General features: G+C 43.9%; 1 protein-coding gene across 4 annotated transcripts in view; it reads right to left on the bottom strand.

Moving 5' to 3' along the window:
- The window catches only part of adgrb1a (adhesion G protein-coupled receptor B1a), a 183,808-nt gene extending 180,092 nt beyond the window's left edge, over positions 1 to 3,716 (bottom strand). For all 4 annotated transcript variants that reach the window (XM_068323815.1, XM_068323816.1, XM_068323813.1 and 1 more), the window contains exon 1: positions 3,342 to 3,716. The gene's annotated coding sequence lies outside the window, so the exon portion shown is untranslated. The remainder of the gene's footprint in view (positions 1 to 3,341) is intronic.
- Between the last annotated feature and the right edge of the window lie 17,708 nt (positions 3,717 to 21,424).

Raw genomic sequence — 21,424 nt, forward strand, 5'->3', positions numbered from 1 at the left:
CAGGTGGTTCCCAGTGCTCGTGTTTTCAGGTGTTTAATGTAATTATAAAATAATCATATTGGTCCAAAAACATGGAGGATTTGTACTTCTTTTGTTTTCGAATGATTTGGACATACGTTGTGCCACATTTATTTGGTTTATGAGTACAGTGCACCCTCGTGCATTCACGCATCAATACTCGCAACTTCACCTCATCGTAGTTTTAGTAGGCAGTCACGTGATACCGGACGCGCATTCTATTGGCTGACGGCATCAGGAAGTGCGCTACATTCTGTGAGTCTCAGACTTCCGTGAGACACAAAAGTGCTTTAAACAGTCTATCAGTATTTTAAAGGTGATACAGATAGGAGGTGGTTTAATATCAGTATGGGGGGGTCAGAAACGTTTACATTACCGTGGATAATAAGGTAGTTTGTTGTTCTACCACGGTATTCATTATTCGCGGTGGTTCCGGTGGAACACATTGACAGTGAGTAACGAGGGGTTACTGTACTTGTACTTTTCATTTTTAAATATCAGTCACATGTTTTAAGGACAGGCCAATCCTGAGAAGATCAGATTTTGAGGAAGATCAGGAAGGTGACAGAACATTCTACTTTTGTTCAATCAGTGTTGGAGCCTATACCCGCTGACTGTGGCCAACCGTTGGGTCACACCTTGGACAGGTGAGTGATTCACCACAGGGCTGACAAAAACAAGTGCTCAGCCTCTGTTTCAGGTCACTTTTAATACAGCATGCCTTTCAAACACTGAAGCCATTCCCTCTGGTATCAGCCTTTACACGCGTTACTATTGGTCCTTCCTGACATTTCTGCTTTGCTTTTCTTTTCCCTGTCATGCATGTCAACCCTTCAGGAACATGTGAAATCACAGACTTCCTGCATTTTCCCACTGAATTTCAAAAGTTCTTTGTGGAAAACACAAAAACTAAAAATGTTTTTAATAGTCTGGTGACCTGTCATTCAGGCTGGTCCAGTGGCTAGAAGGGGTGACCCCCAGGTAGTCGCAGGGCTTCTCTGGTTTTTATGTGAAAGATTTTTGTGACTTTTAGACTTGATTCAAACATTTAGGCATTTTTTTTTGTATTTTGTCCAAATTTTGAGGATTTTCAGTGCAAGTCTGATATGTAAGCGTCAAAGTGAGGATGATATCTAAGAATTATCCAAGTAGTTCCGCAGCTGATTTAGTCAAAGTCAACTTTATTGTCACCTGTACCATATATGCACGACATATAGCACTGATTAAATTCAGTCCTCTCTGACCCACAGGCAGTAACACCACCGAACCGCTCTGGTGGGCCAGAGGAGCCGCTGGTGAGCCCACCGACCTAACGCTAACTAACGCCTGTGAGGTGACACGTTCATGTCAGATGTATGGTCTAGTCCCGTCGTGTCTGTCGTGTCCGGGGGCTTTGTTGTCGGTTCATCACAGTCCAACACACACAGAGACACACAACTTCACTTCATTGCTTATTTTTGGCCTGTGGGAACCCCCCCAACCCCCCCCCAAAAAAAAAATAAAATAAAAAAACAGCCAAAAAATAAAAACACCTGGGTAACAAACCAACACAGAAAATACAGTCTGCATGTTCTCCCCGTGTCTGGGGGGGTCCCCTCCCGGTTCTCCGGCTTCCTCCCACCACTGAAAACATGCATTCAGGTTCATTGGCCAATCCAAAGTGACCGTAGGTGTGTGTGTGTGTGTGTGTGTGTGTGTGTGTGTGTGTGTGTGTGTGTGTGTGTGTGTGTGTTGATCTCTGTGTGGCTCTGAGATGCGTTGGCGTCACGCCCAGAGTGTCCCCCGCCTCACACCCTACACCAGCTGGGACAGGCTCCAGCTCCCCGCGACAGCGGATGAAGCGGTTCGTGAAGATGGATGATGGACAGTCAGATTATGTAATCTAATCCCTTTGTTCATGGTAGGAAGCTGCTGTTCTGCTGCTATGGATCCAGCGATCGGTGCAGCACTGATGGACCATAACCTCTAGTCCGCGGGGCACTAGTGTTGGTGCAGCGCCCCCAGTCGTGTGGAGACTCGGAGACTCTGAACATCTTGTTTCTAATTTGCTTTCTTCTCATGTGTCATCATTCTACTGTTCTGGGGTCAGTCCTCCAGCCAGAGCTCCAGTCACAGGACATCTTTTTGTCTCATTATTTCTGGTGTGTTCTGCCTCCACACACTGAGCCTCTGCGTCCATTGAGATGACAGAGGTTGCTGCACTGGGGGGTGGGGGGGTGGATGTCGCTTCCAGTCAGACTTCCGGCCGTCAGACAGGGACTCCAAACGGACCGAATGCGCCACAGCTCGGCTCCATCCGCCTCCACTGCGGCTCCCAACGCGCGTCGGTGGGCAGATCTCAGCCCACCCCCCCGGCACGACCACTGACCGTCACACGACTTCACCCTACTTAGATTCCAACAGGTAAATATTTGGGGTATAAAATATAAGACAGTAAAATCCTTTAAAGGAAATCAGAATTCAATAATTCAAAGTTTTATTTTTTTCCTCTCTGTTTACACGTCAATATATAAAATAATAAAATAAACTTGTAGACTTGATCAATGAGCCGGAGTGTTCAGAACTCCGTGATCCACCGGGTTCCACCGGGTTCCACCAGGTTCCACCAGGTTCCACCGGGTTCCACCGGGTTCCACCGGGTTCCTCCTGATGAAGGACCTGAATCACTAAAGTCGACTCAGAAATGTCGCCTTTTGTCGCCGAACGGCGGTCAGCCGGGTTCTCAAAGGAGAACCTTCAGCTTCACGTCTGGGGACGTTCACCGCTGGAACACCCCTGGGGGGTTGGTCGTGTCGCCACATGAGAGAGTTGCGCATCTCTTTATTTGACCCAGTCAGCTGGAGTCAGGTCTGTAGTTTGAATGAACTTTATTCAGGAGGAAAGACGCGTTAAACGAAGCGACTGGCGGACAGTGGTCCCCGGGGACACCAGCCGCCTCCATCCACCGCGGTGACCGAGGGCGGGAGGCGGCGAGTCCCCCAACAGTGCGACAAAGCAAACCCCGAGGGTGATGAGGGTGATGAGGGTGATGAGGGTGATGAGGGTGATGAGGGTGATGAGGGTGATGAGGACATGAAAATAGAGAAAACCCCAACGTGAATAAAAACACCGTCACGGTTCAAACGGACAAACATTGACACCAAACGTTCCGGGGGAAGGAGACGCGCCTTCGGGCTCGTTTGGACCCAGATGGGCTGGACGCGCACCTCACCAAGAACACGAGCCGCGATGGTGTGTGTGTGTGTGTGTGTGTGTGTGTGTGTGTGTGTGTGTGTGTGTGTCACTAACAACAGGGTGTCACAACGTGGAATAGGGGGCTTTACCTGGTTGAAGTTGGCCCCGGGGAACATGCTCTGGTCTCGGTCCGCTCCACCACACCAGCAGCCTGTGGGACCGGAGTGAACGGACATCCTACACCGTAGTGTGAACGGACACCTGACACCAGCAGGTGTGAGCGTCTCTTAGTTCCTGTGCGCAAAGCTGCTGTGAAATCCAAAGGTGTTGTCGGTGTTCCTCAGTCCGCGTCCCGCCGCTCCCCGGTCGGGGGGTAAATCCTCCAACAGCCGCTGTTCCTCCACAAACCCCCGTTCGTCTCCAGAAAGTTCCTCCGGACCGGACCCCCCGTCCCCGGCTGCGCTCCTGTCAGGTGTGTGGAGGTCTGACGGAGCAGCGAATCAGAGCAGGCTCGTGCGCCTCCTCCAGCCTCCTCAGCAGGCTCGCGCCACTGAATCGTCCCGGTCTGTGTCCGCGCGCGGCAACAGTCACACTCCTTATTTGGAAGCCCGGGGCTCGCGCTACTGTCAAGAAACAAGTTAGAGCCAATGGACTTCCAGATCCGACTTTCAAAATAATGAATGAATGGATGAATGAACGAATGATTGAATGAATGGATGGATGGATGAATGGATGGATGGATGGATGAATGGATGGATGGATGAATGGATGGATGGATGGATGGATGAATGAATGAATGAACCAAGAAAGGAAGGAGAAATGGAGAAAGTGTTGCCACAATCCCTTTGAGCACATACTGATGAAATCAGCACGTTTAAATGACAAAAACATCACAATACTCATGTATTGGGATTAAAAATAAATTCCCACTGAACGACAAACCCTTCCCCTGTAAATACTGGAATTAGAAAGATGAAAATAAAAGTAAATAGTGTTCAGACATGTATCGTGTAAGCCCACTAAATAACATGTATACCATAAAAACATGTACAGGTACTGAAGAAATGTTAGTTACAGTTAAATGTTACATGTTAAATGTTAAATAGTGAAATGTTACAGTTCCTCTTCTATTGATATCTCACATTTTATCCATTTACATGTATGAACATGTCGGACCTCTCGTTTGATTCCATGTATGTAATGGTAATGAAAAGCACTCACGGAACTCCCCATCAAAAAATACTAGAAGCTTCCCCTTGGGACGGCTTTTATTTTGAAGGCCAAATAAACCTTTTTCCTGCCATATTCCGTCTTTGTTGTGTTCAGAGCCGAGGGGCTCTCTCTATAGAAAAGTCACCCAGCAGCCCCCTCTTCTGGAGTCAACCAGTGTTATTGTGCTGTTGTGTCAGGTGTGTGGCCCCACCTGCATGAACCACATGCAGAGGAAATGCTAATAACACCCTCCAGGTTTCATGAAGGTCCATTCCCAGTCAGGGTTAGGGTGTGACTTCATGAGGGGGCGATGACAAACCTGTCAGACTCAAACAAGGAGACAAAGTCTGAAGAAACGATCAGGACTACGTCAGAGGATGAGAAATCAGTCCAGTCTGTGAGAGCCTGAGACAACGGAAACTACTCAATTGTGTTGTAATTACAAATTGCACAAATTGGATTTGAAGGGAGATTCTAATATCCAGAGACAAATTAACTGTAATGTCAAATCAGTAAGAAATTCAATTGTAATAATGGGTTTGATAGTATTGAATCATGGGGACACGTTGGAAGCAGAATTAAGGTGATTCCAGAAAACCCTACATTAATTAATTCATTCATTCATTCATTGATTCATTCATTCATTCATTTTCCAAACCACTTGTTCCACTTTTGTGGGTCATGGGGGTTATCAGTCAGAATGCAATGTTGTTGGATGTTGACTAAAGTCAACCACATGGGTAACTTGTTAGAAGATAATTGATTTTATGTGGACAATGTGATATACTTTGGTTGCACAATCAGAAACAATCATTATGCTGATAGTGAACTGGTCCCAGGTGTCTCAGGTTGTTTCAGTTTGTTGGAAATGGAACTCAAAAAATGTGACACACAAACCACTGAAGGCTCTCAGGGTTGGAGGAAATTCAGTCCCTAGAAGGAGGTGAGGGCATGCTGGGAAAGCTGAAAACCATCCATGACAGGCTCACTTGAGTGCAAATTCTACAGGGGTACCAAAAATAACAACATTCAAATTAAAAAATATTTCATGGTCAAGGTTCAATGTAACTGCATTGAGCATGAATGACGTGCAGGAGCCCCAGAATGCATCAGTGTTCAGCTGTTACCCAGAAGACGTGTCGCCTAAGGAGGACTCTCATGTCGTACCATACAACACGCACGTATTCTTTTTATGTTTTAGAACAGTTTAGTTGTTCAGGAGAAGACTGCACACTGTTTCATTGTGAAGCTCCTACAAAATTTCATGGACAAAGAAACTCCGCCAGCTTTTTATCAACGTCATTTCAATATTCAAAAACTGAATTTAAATTTGGGGTCTACTGCTCTTTGAAGGTAAGTGGACTGTATTTATGTCGCTCCCTTCTAGGCTGAGTCACCACTTACAGCTCCAGCCAGCATTCACACACACACACACACACACACACACACACACACACACACACACACACACACACACACACACACACACACACACACACACACACACACACACACACACACACACACACACACACACACACACATTGTGACGGCGGAGGCAGAGGTTGCTATGCGAGGTGCCATCTGCTCATCAGAACCCATCACCATTCAAACACCAGGAGAACAGCCAATAGGAGCCATTTCAGCCTCAGTATGTTTCCCAAGGTCACATGTAGACATCAGGAACAGGATTGATCTGTGACCTTTGAACTGGACAATTGTTCCATCTTGTTTAAAATGTTTTCTTTTCGTTGTTTTAAGGTACAGATGTCTCACTAATGTGTTGCCTGTAGGCCACAGTGATGCAATGGTCACATGGGTTTTGTGTGTCGGTCCCTTACGTGACACCATCTTCATTGAAAAATCTTCTTTTAGATTTCTCTTACAAAATTAAAACTGTTGGTTTGAAGGACAGTGAATGCATGGTGACATCCTCTCAGGAGTGTAGATCTACACTGACTTCTGTTACGGTTGTTACACACAGCTGGTTCTACAGCAAAGCTTTATGTAAACACTGTGTTTGATCGTTGGCCATGAAGCTACATTAGAAGAGATGAAGTATGAATAACGAATCCCACCTTGAATGGAAGTCTGAGTGTTGCTATTTTCAACAGTTATTAGTACTACATCATACACTGCCATGTTTTCAAGAGGTGTAAATGAATTTCCTGTATTGTTGTGTTCTGCTAACACTACTACTCCGAGCAAAAAGTATGGAATCACCAGTCTTGGACGAGCACTCACTCCGACATTTTATTATGTAAAACAAACTCAGATAAAAAGCATGAAAAAGCAATGCATTTTTTACAAAAGTGCAACTCCTTGGCATTCAGAAACACTAAAAGAAATGAAGAAAAACATTGTTGTGGTCAGTAAATGTTACTTTTATAGAGCTACTGCAGGGAAATAAATATGGAATCACTCACTTTTGAGTAGAAAATAAGGAACACCCAGTCCATTTCCTTTCCTTACTTGGACACCTGCCTCAGATTAGCCTGCCTCGTTAGTCAGCAGTTAAAAATAGTGCATTTATCACACCTTGGAGGGCCGCTGGTCCAAGTGATTTGGCAAGAGTCATGGCTCCAACAAGAGAGATGTCTCTTGAGACCAAAGACAGGACTATCAAACTTCTTGAAGAAGGTAACTCTACATGTATGGTCGCCAAAGATGTGGGCTGTTCAAAGTCAGCTGTAACGAAGATCTGGACCAAGAACAAACAGCATGGGAAGGTTGTTAAAGTCAAGCGTACTGGTAGACCAAGGAAGACATCTAAGGGTCAAGACAAACAACTAAAGGCCTTATGTCTTGAAAACAGAAAATGTACAACAAGACAATGAAGAAGAAATGGGAGGAAGCTGGAGTCAATGTGTGTGACAGAACTGTTCAAAATTGCCTAAAGGAAATGGGATTTTCATACAGGAAAGCTAAAAGGAAACCATCATTGATGCTTAAACAGAAAAGAACAAGACTGCAATGGGCTAAGGAGAGACAATCATGGACTGTGGATGACTGGATGAAGGTTATCTTCAGTGATGAGTCACCAATCTGCATTGGACAAGGTGATGATGCTGGAACTCTTGTTTGGTGCCATTCCAGTGAGATTTACAAAGAGGACTGCCTAAAGAAAACATCAAAATTCCCACAGTCCTTGATGACATGGGGCTGCATGTCAGGCAGAGGCACTGGGGAGATGGCTGTGGTTAAACCTTCAATAAATGCATGAGTTTACGTTGACATTTTGGACAGCTTTCTTATCCCTTCAATTGAAAAAATGTTTGGGGATGAGGAAATCATTTTCCAAGATGACAATGCATCATGCCACAGAGCAAAAACTGTGAAAGCATTCTTTGGAGAAAGACACATCCAGTCAGTGTCCTGGCTCCAAGTAGCCCAGATCTCAACCCAGTTGAAAACCTGTGGTGGAAATTTAAAAAAATGGTCCCCAGCAAGGCTCCGACCTACAAGGATGATCTAGCAACTGTAATCAAAGACAGTTGGCACCAGATGGATGAAGAATACTGTCTGTCACTCATCAAGTCCATGCCTCAGAGACTGACAGCTGTCATTAAAGCCAGAGGTGGAGCAACTAAATACTGCTGATGTGTTTTGATTGTTATTTGTCTGTTTTTCATGATTCCATATTTTTTTCCTCAGAATTGTGTGATTCCATGTTTATTTCCCTACACTTGCTCTATGAAAGTAACATTTACTGACCACCACGATGTTTTTTCTTTGTTTCTTTTAGTGTTTCTGAATGCCAAGGAGTTGCAATTCTGTAAAAAATCATTACTTTTTCATGCTCTTTATCAGAGTTTGTTCTACATAGTAAATTGTCGGAGTGAGTGCTCATCCTAGACTGGTGATTCCATACTTTTTGCTAGGAGTAGTAGATGGATTCCTCTTCACTGTCCAACACAGTTAGTCCCCAGTGCTGGAACAAAGATGTAGAGACTGTCCACGTCAAGAGACAAAGATCATCAACGGAAACCAGAGCCAGAATGTTAATGGTGCAAAACTAACCCCACTCATGGGGGGGCAGTTCTCACTGAACTCTGTCTGTCTTTCTGTCTGTCTGTCTCTCGCTGTACTGAAGCTCTCTGACACCTTTGAGTACAGTAACCTCCATTCTCACATTGCTGAGAAGGTTCACCATCTCCCATCCATCCACTGTCTTCAATGATGCTTTCAGTGACAGTGGTACTTTATACGATTTACCATGTATAAACAAAAAACAACAACAACAACTGAATGATGGTGCATGGCACCTGATAGGCTGATAGTCTTTAATGTAGTGGTTCTTAACCTTGTTGGAGGTGCCGAACCCTGTTGGTTCCATGTGCTCACTCACCGAACCCTTCTTTAGTAAAAAGAAAAAAAATCCAATATAAAACATAAGTGTATGTTTTACTGGTGTATTTAATGAATTGTGCATTAATGTCACCTTTTTCAAATAACAAAACCAAGACAGTACATGAACTCCCATGAAATGACCTACCTGTAAATCAGTGTGACTTCTGCTGTTGTCATAGAGACCAGTTCAGATATGCGTGGCTTCACCTTGACAGGTGTTACTCTGATGTCATTTTACACCAAAGTCTGTTTCTGTTGTTTCCATCAGCTTCAGGAAGTGTTCCTTTATTTTTACCAGCACCAGACTAGAGTTGTTCACCTTGACATTCAGATCCTGCAGAACGCTGACTCCCATCACGTTCTGTTATACAGTACAGGTACATTCAGGTTACACATGTTCGTCCGACCGCTTTCTTGTTTTGCTCAACATAGTTACTATGAATTAAAACATTAAGAAATCAATCAGATGACGTACCATCACGACAGGCAGAAATCCACTACTGAGTGTGGAAAATCCCATCTAGCACAGGTAGGCTAATGATGTAGCATCACGTGATCACCTGCAGCCAATGATGGCTAAGGGGGGCGTGTCAACACCAATTGACACCATGTGTCAAACATACACAGTGATTCGTGTTTGTTCGGCAAAAACATTGTGGGGTTCAATCGAACCCGGGTTAAGATACACTGAGCTAGAGCCAATAGGAGTGCCCAGTTTGTGTCACATGTGACCTGGTGTCACCTTTAAACATGGTGCCTGAAAATGAATGGATGTAGCCTGAACTTTGGTTAATAACACAGAAGAGGGAAGAATGATGCAGACCGACTCACCGAACCCCTAGGGTTCGATCGAACCCGGGTTAAGAACCACTGCTCTGATGGTTGTGACCATGGTCCTGGTGTGGGCAGGAGCGAGCAGAAGAGTGTCTCCATAGCAGCGCTCAGACATTAACACCATAGACGGCTCCTCTGTGCTTCTGGACATGTGATCAATGTGACTGATCAAGGAAATCCAGAAGCCCAGCTTCAGCTTTTCAGGGTCACATCCATGATGGGTTCAAAGTCAGCTCCACTGGTTCCGACTCCACTCTGCTGATTCAGGTATGAGTTGAAGTATTCACATGCGTCTGGGAGCTCAAAAACAATCAGTCATGTGAAAATGTGAAATATTCATTGATTGTGGACACAATATTTAAGCAAATGGTAAACTGATGGAGGATTAAACAATTTTGACTCATTAAACAATAAAAGTATATATTCATTAATTATAGAGTACTCCTCTGTCAAAAATTAACAATTGTGTAATTGTCTGTGCAGTGGTCTGACCAACGCCCCACTCTATCACATCATTTCATGCAAAAAGTTTTTTTAAATTTTTGCATAACTAACAAAAATATGAAAATGTTTTGACATGTTCTGGAAAAAAATTCTGGCTCTGTCGTTGTGTCATTCTACCAAGGTTCATAGAAATGAAGAAGTTCCTGCTCAATACTGGAAAAAGCAAACAGACAAACAAACAAACAAACAAAGCAACAAACAAACAAGTAAATGAGGTGAATTGGCCACGCTGACACAAGTCACCACCATCAGTCTGGAACCTGTGAATTAAAGTCTATTAATAATGCAGGATAATTAATTAAGCAGACGATGTAACCACAACCTTTGGGGTCATTCTCTGGGAACTCATTACTCAGAGCTCACATCTACTGAGGACTTGGAATAATTTCTGCCCTATGATGTCATTATCAGAGCCGGAGCAGAGCCCCAGCAGTGGAGGATCTACGTGTTCGTTAGCCGTTTGATCCTGAAGGCAATGTCGACTTCTTTCAGTCTGAGCGACTCATTTTAGAGTTCAGTTCAGAAGCTCCCCGAGCCGGGCTCCTTGTGAACAGACCAGTACTTTGCTCTTTCCATGATGGAGCTGTTATACATTCAGGTATTGCAATTCCTGAAGAAACACGTTTAGCTTTGCGACTCCGCCGGCAGCTGGGAGAGCCTTCTGAAGTGAAAACTAGAGCTGTGAGAGTCTGTGAGAGGCAGGAGAAACAAATACAGCTTTCCTCCTTTGCTGTTACGTCTCCACTTCAAGCAGATACAAACGGGCCTGTGTAAGTAGTGCGCAAAAGGACAAATATACACACAAATACAAAGAAATCCTTCTACACCCCACTCAGCAGTCAGTGCTGTCAGGTTACTTATGAGCAACTTGTTTTATCTATGAATATTTCATCAACTGAATGACTGAAGTCCTGTTACCCCCACTATGTCTTCACATCAAGTTGTCTGATCATGTTTCACAGAATTCTGTTTTTCAAGCCGGAAAATATGCCCTAAAGTCAGTCAGTCATCTTCAGACCACCACCGCTGTATCCGCCGCAGCGGGTCACGGGGAGCCGGAGCCGATCTCGGCCGCATAGGGCGTGAGGTGGGGGACACTCCGGGCACGACGCCAGTGCACCGCGGAGCCACACACAAAGACATACAACCATGCACACACACACTCATTCATTCCTACGGGTAATTTGGGACGGCCAATCAAATTGAAGCGCATGTTTTTGGCGGTGGGACGAAGCCGGAGAACCCGGAGAGAACCCCCCCAGACACGGGGAGAGCATGAGAACTCCGCACACAGCGGGACTCAAACCCGGGTCCGCCGTGTTGTGAGGCAGCAGCGCTAACCACTGCACCACCATGGTGCCCTGTACCCTGAAGTATTTTTTGAAATGGGTTCAGTTTTCTGGAAAACTAACAAAATATGTTGTCTGTAAATATTTATACTCTTGTTTGTTTTGAATCAACCTTTTTGTGAATTCAAATGTGTTAATTCATGATTCCTTATAAAAATGAACTTTCAACACAATAAGTTAAAGCAAGTAAAATTTAACCTTATACATAAAAGCATGAATTCATAACAAATAATAGCTGGATTCTGAATGTTGTAATGATTATATATATGATGCACGACATTAGGAACTATATAATTATATCAGGACAGCTATTGACTGATTCTTCTTCTCCTCTGGGCTTTTCCCTTCAGGGTCTCCACAGCCAATCAGTGTCCTCCATCTAACCCTGTCTTCTGCATCCTCTTCTCTCACACCAACTACCTTCATGTCCTCTTTCACTACATCCATAAACCTCCTCTTTGGTCTTCCTCTAGGCCTCCTGCCTGGCAGTTCAGAACTCAGCATCCTTCTACCAATATATTCACTATCTCTCCTCTGGACATGTCCAAACCATCTCAGTCTGGCCTCTCTGACTTTATCTCCAGAACCTCTAACATGTGCTGTCCCTCTGATGTACTCATTCCTGATCCTATCCATCCTGGTCACTCCCAGAGAGAACCTCAGCATCTTCATCTCTGCTACCTCCAGCTCTGTCTCCTGTCTTTTCCTCAGTGACACTGTCTCTAGACCAAACAACATCGCTGGTCTCACCACAGTTTTGTACACCTTTCCTTTCATTTTAGCTGAAACTCTTCTATCACACATCACACCTGACACTTTCCTCCACCCGTTCCATCCTGCCTGGACACGCTTCTTCACCTCTTTTCCACACTCTCCATTGCTCTGGACTGTTGAGCCTAAGTACTTCAAATCCTCCACCTTCTTGATCTCTTCTCCCTGTAACCTCACTCTTCCACTTGGGTCCCTCTCATTCACACACATGTACTCTGTCTTACTGCGGCTAACCTTCATTCCTCTCCTTTCCAGGACAAACCTCCACCTCTCTAACTTCTCCTCCACCTGTTCCCTGCTCTCACTGCAGATCACAATGTCATCTGCAAACATCATAGTCCATGGAGATTCCTGTCTAACCTGGTCTGTCAGCCTGTCCATCACCATAGCAACAAGAAGGGGCTCAGAGCTGATCCCTGATGCAGTCCCACCTCCACCTTGAACTCCTCTGTCACACCTACACACACCTCACCACTGTCTTACAGTCCTCATACATGTCCTGCACCGCTCTAACATACTTCTCTGCCACTCCAGACTTCCTCATACAATACCACAGTTCCTCTCTGGACACCCTGTCATCAGCTTTCTCCAGATCTACAAAAACACAATGCAGCTCCCTCTGGCCTTCTCTGTACTTCTCTATCAACATCCTCAAAGCAAAAATACTGCATCTGTAGTACTCTGTTTTGGCATGAAACCAAACTGCTGCTCACAAATGTTCACTTCTGCCCTTAGTCTAGCTTCCACTACTCTCTCCCATAACTTCATTGTATGGCTCATCAGCTTTATTCCTCTGTAGTTGCCACAACTCTGCACATCTCCCTTGTTCTTAAAAATGTGCACCAGCACACTTCTCCTCCATTCCTCAGGCATCTTCTCACTATCTAAGATCCTGTTGAACAACCCAGTCAGAAACTCTACTGCCACCTCTCCTAGACACTTCCAAACCTCTACAGGTATATCATCAGGACCGACTGCCTTTCCACTCTTCATCCTCTTCAGTGCCCTCCTCACTTCATCCTGACTAATCTTTGCTACATCCTGGTCCACAACAGTCACCTCTTCTAGTCTTTGTTCCCTCTCATTTTCCACGTTCATCAACTCTTCAAAGTACTCTTTCCATCTTCCCATCACACTACTGGCACCTGTCAATAGACTTCCATCCCTATCCTTAATCACCCTAACCTGCTGCACGTCCTTCCCATCTCTGTCTCTCTGTCTTGCCAACCTGTATAGATCAGTCTCTCCCTCCTTACTGTCCAACCTAGCATACAAGTCATCTCCCTGTACTCCTGTCTACTCTCCTCAGTCCTCTCAGTGTCCCACTTCTTCTTAGCTAACCTCTTTCTCTGTATACACTCCTGTACCTCCTCATTCCACCACCAAGTCTCCTTATCTACTTTCCTTCCAGATGACACACCAAGTACTCTCCTACCTGTCTCCCTGATCACATTAGCTGTAGTTGTCCAGTCATCTGGAAGCACCTCCTGACCACCCAGAGCCTGTCTTAACTCCTTCCTAAAAGTCATGCAACACTCTTCCTTTCTTCATCTTCCACCATTTTGTCTTCTGCTCTGCCTTTGTCCTTTTCATCTTCCTCACCACCAGAGTCATCCTACACACCACCATCCTATGCTGTTTGGCTACACTCTCGCCTGGAAAATTGAATATATAATACACTGATTCCAATCAGGATTATTCCAAGGAAAGCGCAGAGCCATCTCCCCATCTTGTGCGCCAACGTGCTAAAGATGTAGATTCCAATAAGGTAGGAGATGGACGCCGGTAAAAAGACGATTCCTAGCTCCCATTTCATGGAAAACATGGTCTCCATCATCCAAATCGGGAGCGTTGGCTCCAACATGCCGATGGACATATTCCCAAAACAAATGGCACTGGCTGCAATGATAATGTATGGATCCTTCAAAGGGTGTCAGCAGCAGTCACTGACCTCCTTCAGGTTACACCGTCTACACAAGATGTAGTCTACCTGTGTGCTCCTACCTCCACTCTTATAGGTCACCCTATGTTCCTGCCTCTTCTGGAAGAAAGTATTCACTACAGCCATTTCCATCCTTTTTGCAAAAGTTTTACATCTGATGCCCTTCCTGACACAACCCTCTGTATTTATCCGGGCTTGGGACCGGCACAATAAGACACTGGTTTGTGCCCTCTTGCGGCTACATTACAGCTATTGACTGATTGTATTGTTAAATCTTACATCTACTGTGAAAAAAAAAAAGTTTGCCAATTGTTTTTACGTTGTATTATGTAATCAGGTAATCTGATCTTGACTATTCATTAATTAGACATGAATGAATGAATGAATGAAATCAGCCACCAGACAGAACGAGAATATGAAAGAAGAAACCCTTCATGTTTGTGACCCCTCAAACGAAGAGGGGCTCTAATCTGGGGAAGTTCCTGAGTGTCTTAAAAACAAGCTGATAACACACCTATCACTGCAGGCCTGCCATCCGTTCATTTTGTCCCTTCCTGTTTTATATGTGACATTTAAAGAAAAACACGCTGAGATTACTTGTGGTGAAATGTGCTTTATAAATGAAATTGCCATTGCCTCTGGCATTGATGCCACAATTGATTTTGTCACTGTTACAGACATGCTAGCCCCACTTCATTTGAAGGGCCACAAAACGACGAGGTCATGAAAAAATAATGCTTTGTTAATCAATACAGCACTTTACCAGAGGACGTGCTCTGCTGTGACTGCTCAGTGTTTCAAGGCTGGTTCTTCTGACTGCAGACGATGAAGTCATGGAGCATCAGTAGAAACTCCTCAAAATATAAAATACCTTCATTTTTCAATTTTAGTCCTGTCCCTAAACTAAGTGTTTTAAGAGACACATGTACATTCGCAATAGCTGACATGGAACTTTGTGCTTTTGCCTTTTGTGACTTCCTGATCTTTTATTTACCATGATGACCCCCCCTGACATAGGCAGGACCCCCCTTTGTTCAATCTCTTGTACGATCATGATCACACAGTGGTCAGTATTCTGGAATATTGCCCTTAAATGTCATACAGAAGGCACGTATACACATATGTGTGATGATCTGCATCTGCCACGTTCTGTTTTGTCTTTTCCATACGTTCCTGACTTTGTCTTTTGTAATATTTGGTTTTCAGGTCATGTACTTTCTGGTTTTCTGTCGCTGCCACGTTCGTTACTCTTTGCACCTGTTTTGTTTTCCCCCTGATTGTTCCGTTTTCTCTTTAGCCAATCAGTGTTCTTTCCCATGGTTCACACTTAGTCAATTAGTTATCCTCAGCTCCACCTGTACCTAGTTTAGCACCCTGGTCTATTTAAGTTCCTTCATTTCAGTTCAACGCCGTCGCAGTGTAGTTCGCATTTGTGCAGAGATTCTTGTATGCCAAATCGTTATTCCTTGACCGTCCCCGTACGACCACGAGTTTTGCCTTGCTTTTTTTGTGACTTTCTGGATTTTGACCTCTGCCTGTTTTGACCATAATTTTTGTCTTTTGGTACCCTGTGAATGACCTTGGCCTGTTTATTGGATTACGTCTCTTGCCTGCCGCCTTTGTACCATCTTTGTCCTGTTTCTCTGATTTTGACCCCTGCCTTGATTCGACTTTAGACCTATTAAAAGTTTATTATTTATTGACACTGACTCTCACGCCTGGTTCCTTTGGAATCCGTAACAGTATAAATGTAAAAATAATAATTATATAATATCATTTCATCACTTCTAAATTGACCAGCATCTAAAAACATAGTAGATAATGAAACTCTGGACAGACCTCAGACCTGTTTTCAAGGTGTAACAATATGTCATATGACTAATTGTCTTAAGATGTATTTTATATCATTCAACCACATCATAGCTAACATGACCAGGCTAAAATAAATGTTTCTAAGATGTTCTCAGACAGACTGCAGAAATAGATTTAATACATGAACCTTTTTGGAACTCCAGCTGGAACGTCTTTTAGATACTGACAAACATCTGAAATGGATTTTCACATGTTAACCAGTCAGCCTTTACTGCCACAGAGAAACACAGGAAACCTTTAGAAAAAACAGAAGTATACAGTAGGTTGAATAAATAAAAAACATCCATGTGTTATGAAATGACAGTTGTGAAGTAATATACTGTGGTGATATTTGTAGATTAAAAACTTTTCATAGTTTAAATGTGAATGAGGGTCATCCATTTGACCCAGGAGCTCTGAGGTCACTGCCTTCAGAGTCGTGTCATTATTTCATCTTCAGAATCACATCTGGGCTGCGAGTTCCTGACCTGAGTGACACCTCGTGCTCCGACGGAGTCCTGAACAGACAGCGCAGATAACATTTGTCACCGACTGTGAATGAGTAAAAAATAAGGTAAGAAGTTATAATTTGCCATGTTTTAGATGGCTCAGTGGGTACAAACATATTTGCTAATGAATAGTAGCTGCACATAAATGTATATTTTAGGAGGCATTAGTGGATTTCTCATTCCTTGCATTTAATTAAGGGTTTGCATGAATGGATACTGTTAATTACCTAATTTAAAAGCATTCTAAAAGCTGGGATATGAATGTCTCTTATACTTTAATTTCCATGGAGAACAGGAAGTTTGGCCCATTGCCTTGAATTGAGTATGTTTCACATCAAGACATGATTTTATCTCCTCACTGAGATGTAGTGATTCACACTTTTCACACTGCATGTGAGTGAATTAGTTCTCATAATATTTCTCAGTTTTTATTCCAGTCAGCGAAGTCAGGGGCCCGTGAAAACACAACAAAACACAGTGTTTAAGATTTAACAGATTTAAAATCATAAACACGATTTTAAAACCAAAGATGCTGTTGGTTGAAACTGTTTAACCAACAGCATCTATAGATTGGGGAGACTTTGTGAAGTGAAGATGCAGAGGACAGAGGGTATATCACGTGTTTTTGACCTTTGATTTTGTCGTTTACAAAGCATGAAAACAACATGTATGATCCTGTGTCAGAATTCTGGCCAGCTACTTAAATATCATGCAATAGCCTGACCTTACGTCACCCTTAGGACCCAGATGCAGACCACCAAGAGGACAAGGACAAGGAAGGACAGCTCAGACATTTAATAACAAAAAAAGAACTAGAACCAATGCAGTCACAGACTGCAACATCCTGTGACACCTCTGAATTCAAATGTTACCCTGACCTACTGTCATCGATCAAAGCACTAGCTTTGATCTATGCTCTTACTCACACTGGCCTTCTCTCAAGGTCATCATCTCATTGTCATCCCCTTTGGTGACTGAGTAATGTGCTTTTTGTTTCATCTTTCTATCTGCAACGGTTGTGAAGATATTTGGTGGACTAACGGATGGACAAACACACGAACACTGACAGTTACAATACTTCACCGCTTTAAAGCGGGATGGAATCATCTCATGAAAGCACACACTCATCCAAATAATGAATCCACAAAGCAAAATCCCCCCAAAATAAATCACAGTGGCCAGGAGTCCCCAGTCAGTCAGGGAGGAAGGGAAATCAAGAGGAAATCAAGAGTGAAACTTAAATGTCAAGAACACACGAGAAGGAAAGAACAAGACATGATATCAAAGCTTGGTTACAAAGCAGAACAGGAAATTACAACCAAAACAGAGATCCATGACCCATTCTCCAAAACAACTGAAGAGAATGGAGTCTTTTTGAAAATATGAAAAAGAACCAAAACAAGAATTAACTTCATAAAGGTAACACAGATTATTCCAGGTTTCTAAGGGCCCTAAAATCCCCAACTATCCAGTGAACGAAGCATTGTGATAGATGGGTAATACCTGGTTACTGTTATCCTTGTACAACTGGAGCTCCATCAGGCTTCCTGCATTCCATACCTGTACAGGATACACTGCATACATTTGAAATCTTTGTCAATTTTCTATTCCAAGTCTTACAATAAACAAACCTATTCCATTTAAACACGGGTAACGTAATCCCTCGTTTGTCATTTTTAATTACTATTTCATTACAAAACAACCACACTCAAGCCCTCTCCTCTCATTGGTCAGGTGCATACACATGTTGCGCTGCAGGGTTTTGCAGTCTCCAGAGCCCTGTCATCTGCATTGCACACCATTATCAACCATGACTAATTCAGCACGTGGCCAACAGCCTCTAAATGTGTGATTAAATATTTAAGGCCAGAGACTATCCACCCACCTCCCCTCTGCTATTCCTGTCCAGCTTTTATTCAGAAACGTGCTGAAGCACTTGGGGGTTCTGCTTCACCTGGACACACTGCGTCTCTCAGGGCTTGGCCTCGTCGTCTTTGACACACGTCTGAGGTTAGGTGTCCTCTGGGATTTAATTAATGCATGTGAGCTTTGGGCAGAGAAATGTCTGCCCACCGTCCTCTGTGTACACATGTAATCTTTGTTTTTTGCTGCTGATTTGCCTAAACTGTTTGTTTGTGTGAACTCTAGTTGCTATCTAATCTCTGTATGCAGCCCATTGTTATTTGGCTGTGTGCAGCTCAAGCTGGATAACACTGTCACAGACAAAAAAACATCCATTTGAGTGACCTTTTTAGCTGCTTTTCGCTAAAGGATTTAGCACAGGCAGCCACTGACAGTGAGGATTTCTTCATATTTCAGTAGCTATCTATACATTACCTCTTGTCCCTTTCTAAAATATGCAAAATCAAGTAAAACTTGAGCCAAATGACCTTTGATGTTTGGATGCAAAATGTTTAAATTGCAGACTTTTGAGCATTGCTTTCTTTAAGTGATCCTACTTTAAGTGGGCCTTGTCCAGCCCAGCACGTTGAGCTGGGATCTGGCCCCCGTCCAGCGTGTTAACTGTGCGGGGGAGGATGGGACCATCCAAGCCAGACAAATCATCGCTGCTCACAGTTTATTCCCCGAACCGTGCTTCTGCGGAGAGAGGACAGTGGGCATCGGAGATGTGACTGCGTCAACCTCTGGTGCATAGAGTGGATAATATGACTGTAGTCATGTGGAAATATTGTGACTGTGTGCTATATACGCATTCATGTCAGTTGATGGTTGGGGGTCAGTAATTCTATCAGCATAATAGTATAAAACACGATGGATAGCAAAGGCATTGGCACCGTCTTTATTGAAGTATTGAATGTAGAAAAGGGAAGTCAAAAATATGAGTCTGAAGTCACTTCAGTCCTCAAAATCTGGTGTAATTTCTGGTTTTGCGTGCTTGACAGACTTGCCGGCAGCGAGGCTTCGGGCGTGTCGTTCCGTATCGACGCCTCCATCACGGGAACGCCCTGCTACATGGCCGATACCACGTGACTGATTCGGCAAGCGACACGCGCTCCAACACCGATATAAAGCATCACACTCCATTCAGAATGTGGTTGTTTGGTGGAGAGTTGTGGTTAGATATATTCTGGAGCGAGGTATAGATAGTGGAGAGAGAGTCAGTTTAGGCGATTCAGGAAATGGAACCTGCCAAGAGGTCGAAGTTGTCCCCTTGGTGGGCACATTTTGATCTCGTTGCTCCCAACAAGGTACGTCAATATTTCTACAGAAGTTGTCTTTCATAATTAATATTGGTTAATATTGGTTGCACAATGCAATTTATATATTCAGCTGTCTTTGCTTTTGTACAAGGTGAAGTGTAAGCTGTGTGCGAGGGAGCTGGGGTATAACAGCAACACTTCATCCATGCTTAGGCACTGCAGAGCAATGCATGAGAATAACGAGAACACTGAATGTGCACCAAGACCAGGTGACCCATCAAAAATGCTATGACAATATAGCATGTGGTACTGTGACTAAACAGATATAACAATAATATATCGGACACCTGCAATGAGTTAGTGTGTGAGATTAATATTTGTGCATTGTTTTTTATTATCATTGGTCAGGAGGAAAATCTCAAATCGATGAAGACCTGGTCAGCATGGTGATTGAGGACACCCAGCCATTCAGCATTGTGGACGACAAAGGATTTAAAAGATTTGTATCTTTGAATCATAGCTATGTTCTCCCCACTAAAAAGGTATTGAAATAATGAAAAATGGTGCTTTTACTGAATAAATTCATAAACTATGTGGACAGACAGGACTGAGGCTCAAACCACCAGTCACAGGACAGCCACACTGCACACTGCTTCACAGCCATGTGGTACTCTGAACATACATGCTTTTTCCTTTCTTTGGGCCCTGAAAGCCCTGGTGGAGCCCAGATACGAAAAACTGAAGCAGAAAGCGAAGGCCAGCGTTGAGAAGGCAGCAGCTGTGAGTCTGACAGCAGACACGTGGACCTATCTCGCCGTCACCTGCCACTTCATTGACGACTCCACCTTGTTGAGTACAGTTGTTCTGGGAGTGCAACATTTCCCCAAGGCGCACACCGCAGACAATATTGCACAGGTTAAAAAGTCCCTCGTGACAGAATGGGGGATAGATGACAAAGTTACATGCCTTGTAACGGATGGAGCCGCCAATATGGGGGCTTGTGTAAGAGAGCTACAGCTCAAACACGCCATATGTGTAGTGCATACCCTCAATTTAGTGGTGAAGAAGGCCCTTGACCTGATACCTGAGCTCAATGACATCCGTTGCAAGTCCAGTACAATAGTGGGACATTTCAGAAGCAGTACCACTGCAAAGGTACGTCTGTGGCTTAAGTATAGTTCCTTTAATAGTTGTTTATAGTCCTGCTGTCTTGACAATTTCATTAATTCTCCTTTAATGGTATTTTTTAAGAAGAGGCTGGCTGTCCTGCAGGAACAATTGGGGAAGCCTCAGCTCAGGCTAATCCAGGAAGTGGAAACCTGCAGGAACAGCACATATGACATACTGGTGAGATTAGCAAGTCTGCGTTAGCAAGTCTAACAACAGACATCTCCCCTCTGGCATCGGAGGAATACCAAATAATTTCCGATTGTCTGACTGTTCTGGAACCGCTAAATGATGCAACCACTGAGCTCTCAGGAAAAAAGGGTGTCTGGCTCCAAGGTCATACCTCTGCTGACCATGGTGGATCACTGCCTCACAGACTCAATCCAGACATCACAATGCACTGGGTCTTCACTAGCAGACAAGCTGAGGGGTCTCTTGAGGGAGAGGCTGGATAGAATACAGTCGATGAGTATCATGTGCCTCGCAACACTCCTGGACCCAAGGTTCCGGAAAATGGGGTTTCTCCCCCCTGGAAGAGCAGCTGAAGTAGAATCCCAACTGAAAACAGAATGTGCTTCGGTA

This window comes from Antennarius striatus, chromosome 9, assembly GCF_040054535.1.
Source record: "Antennarius striatus isolate MH-2024 chromosome 9, ASM4005453v1, whole genome shotgun sequence".
NCBI classification, from domain to species: Eukaryota; Metazoa; Chordata; class Actinopteri; order Lophiiformes; family Antennariidae; genus Antennarius; species Antennarius striatus.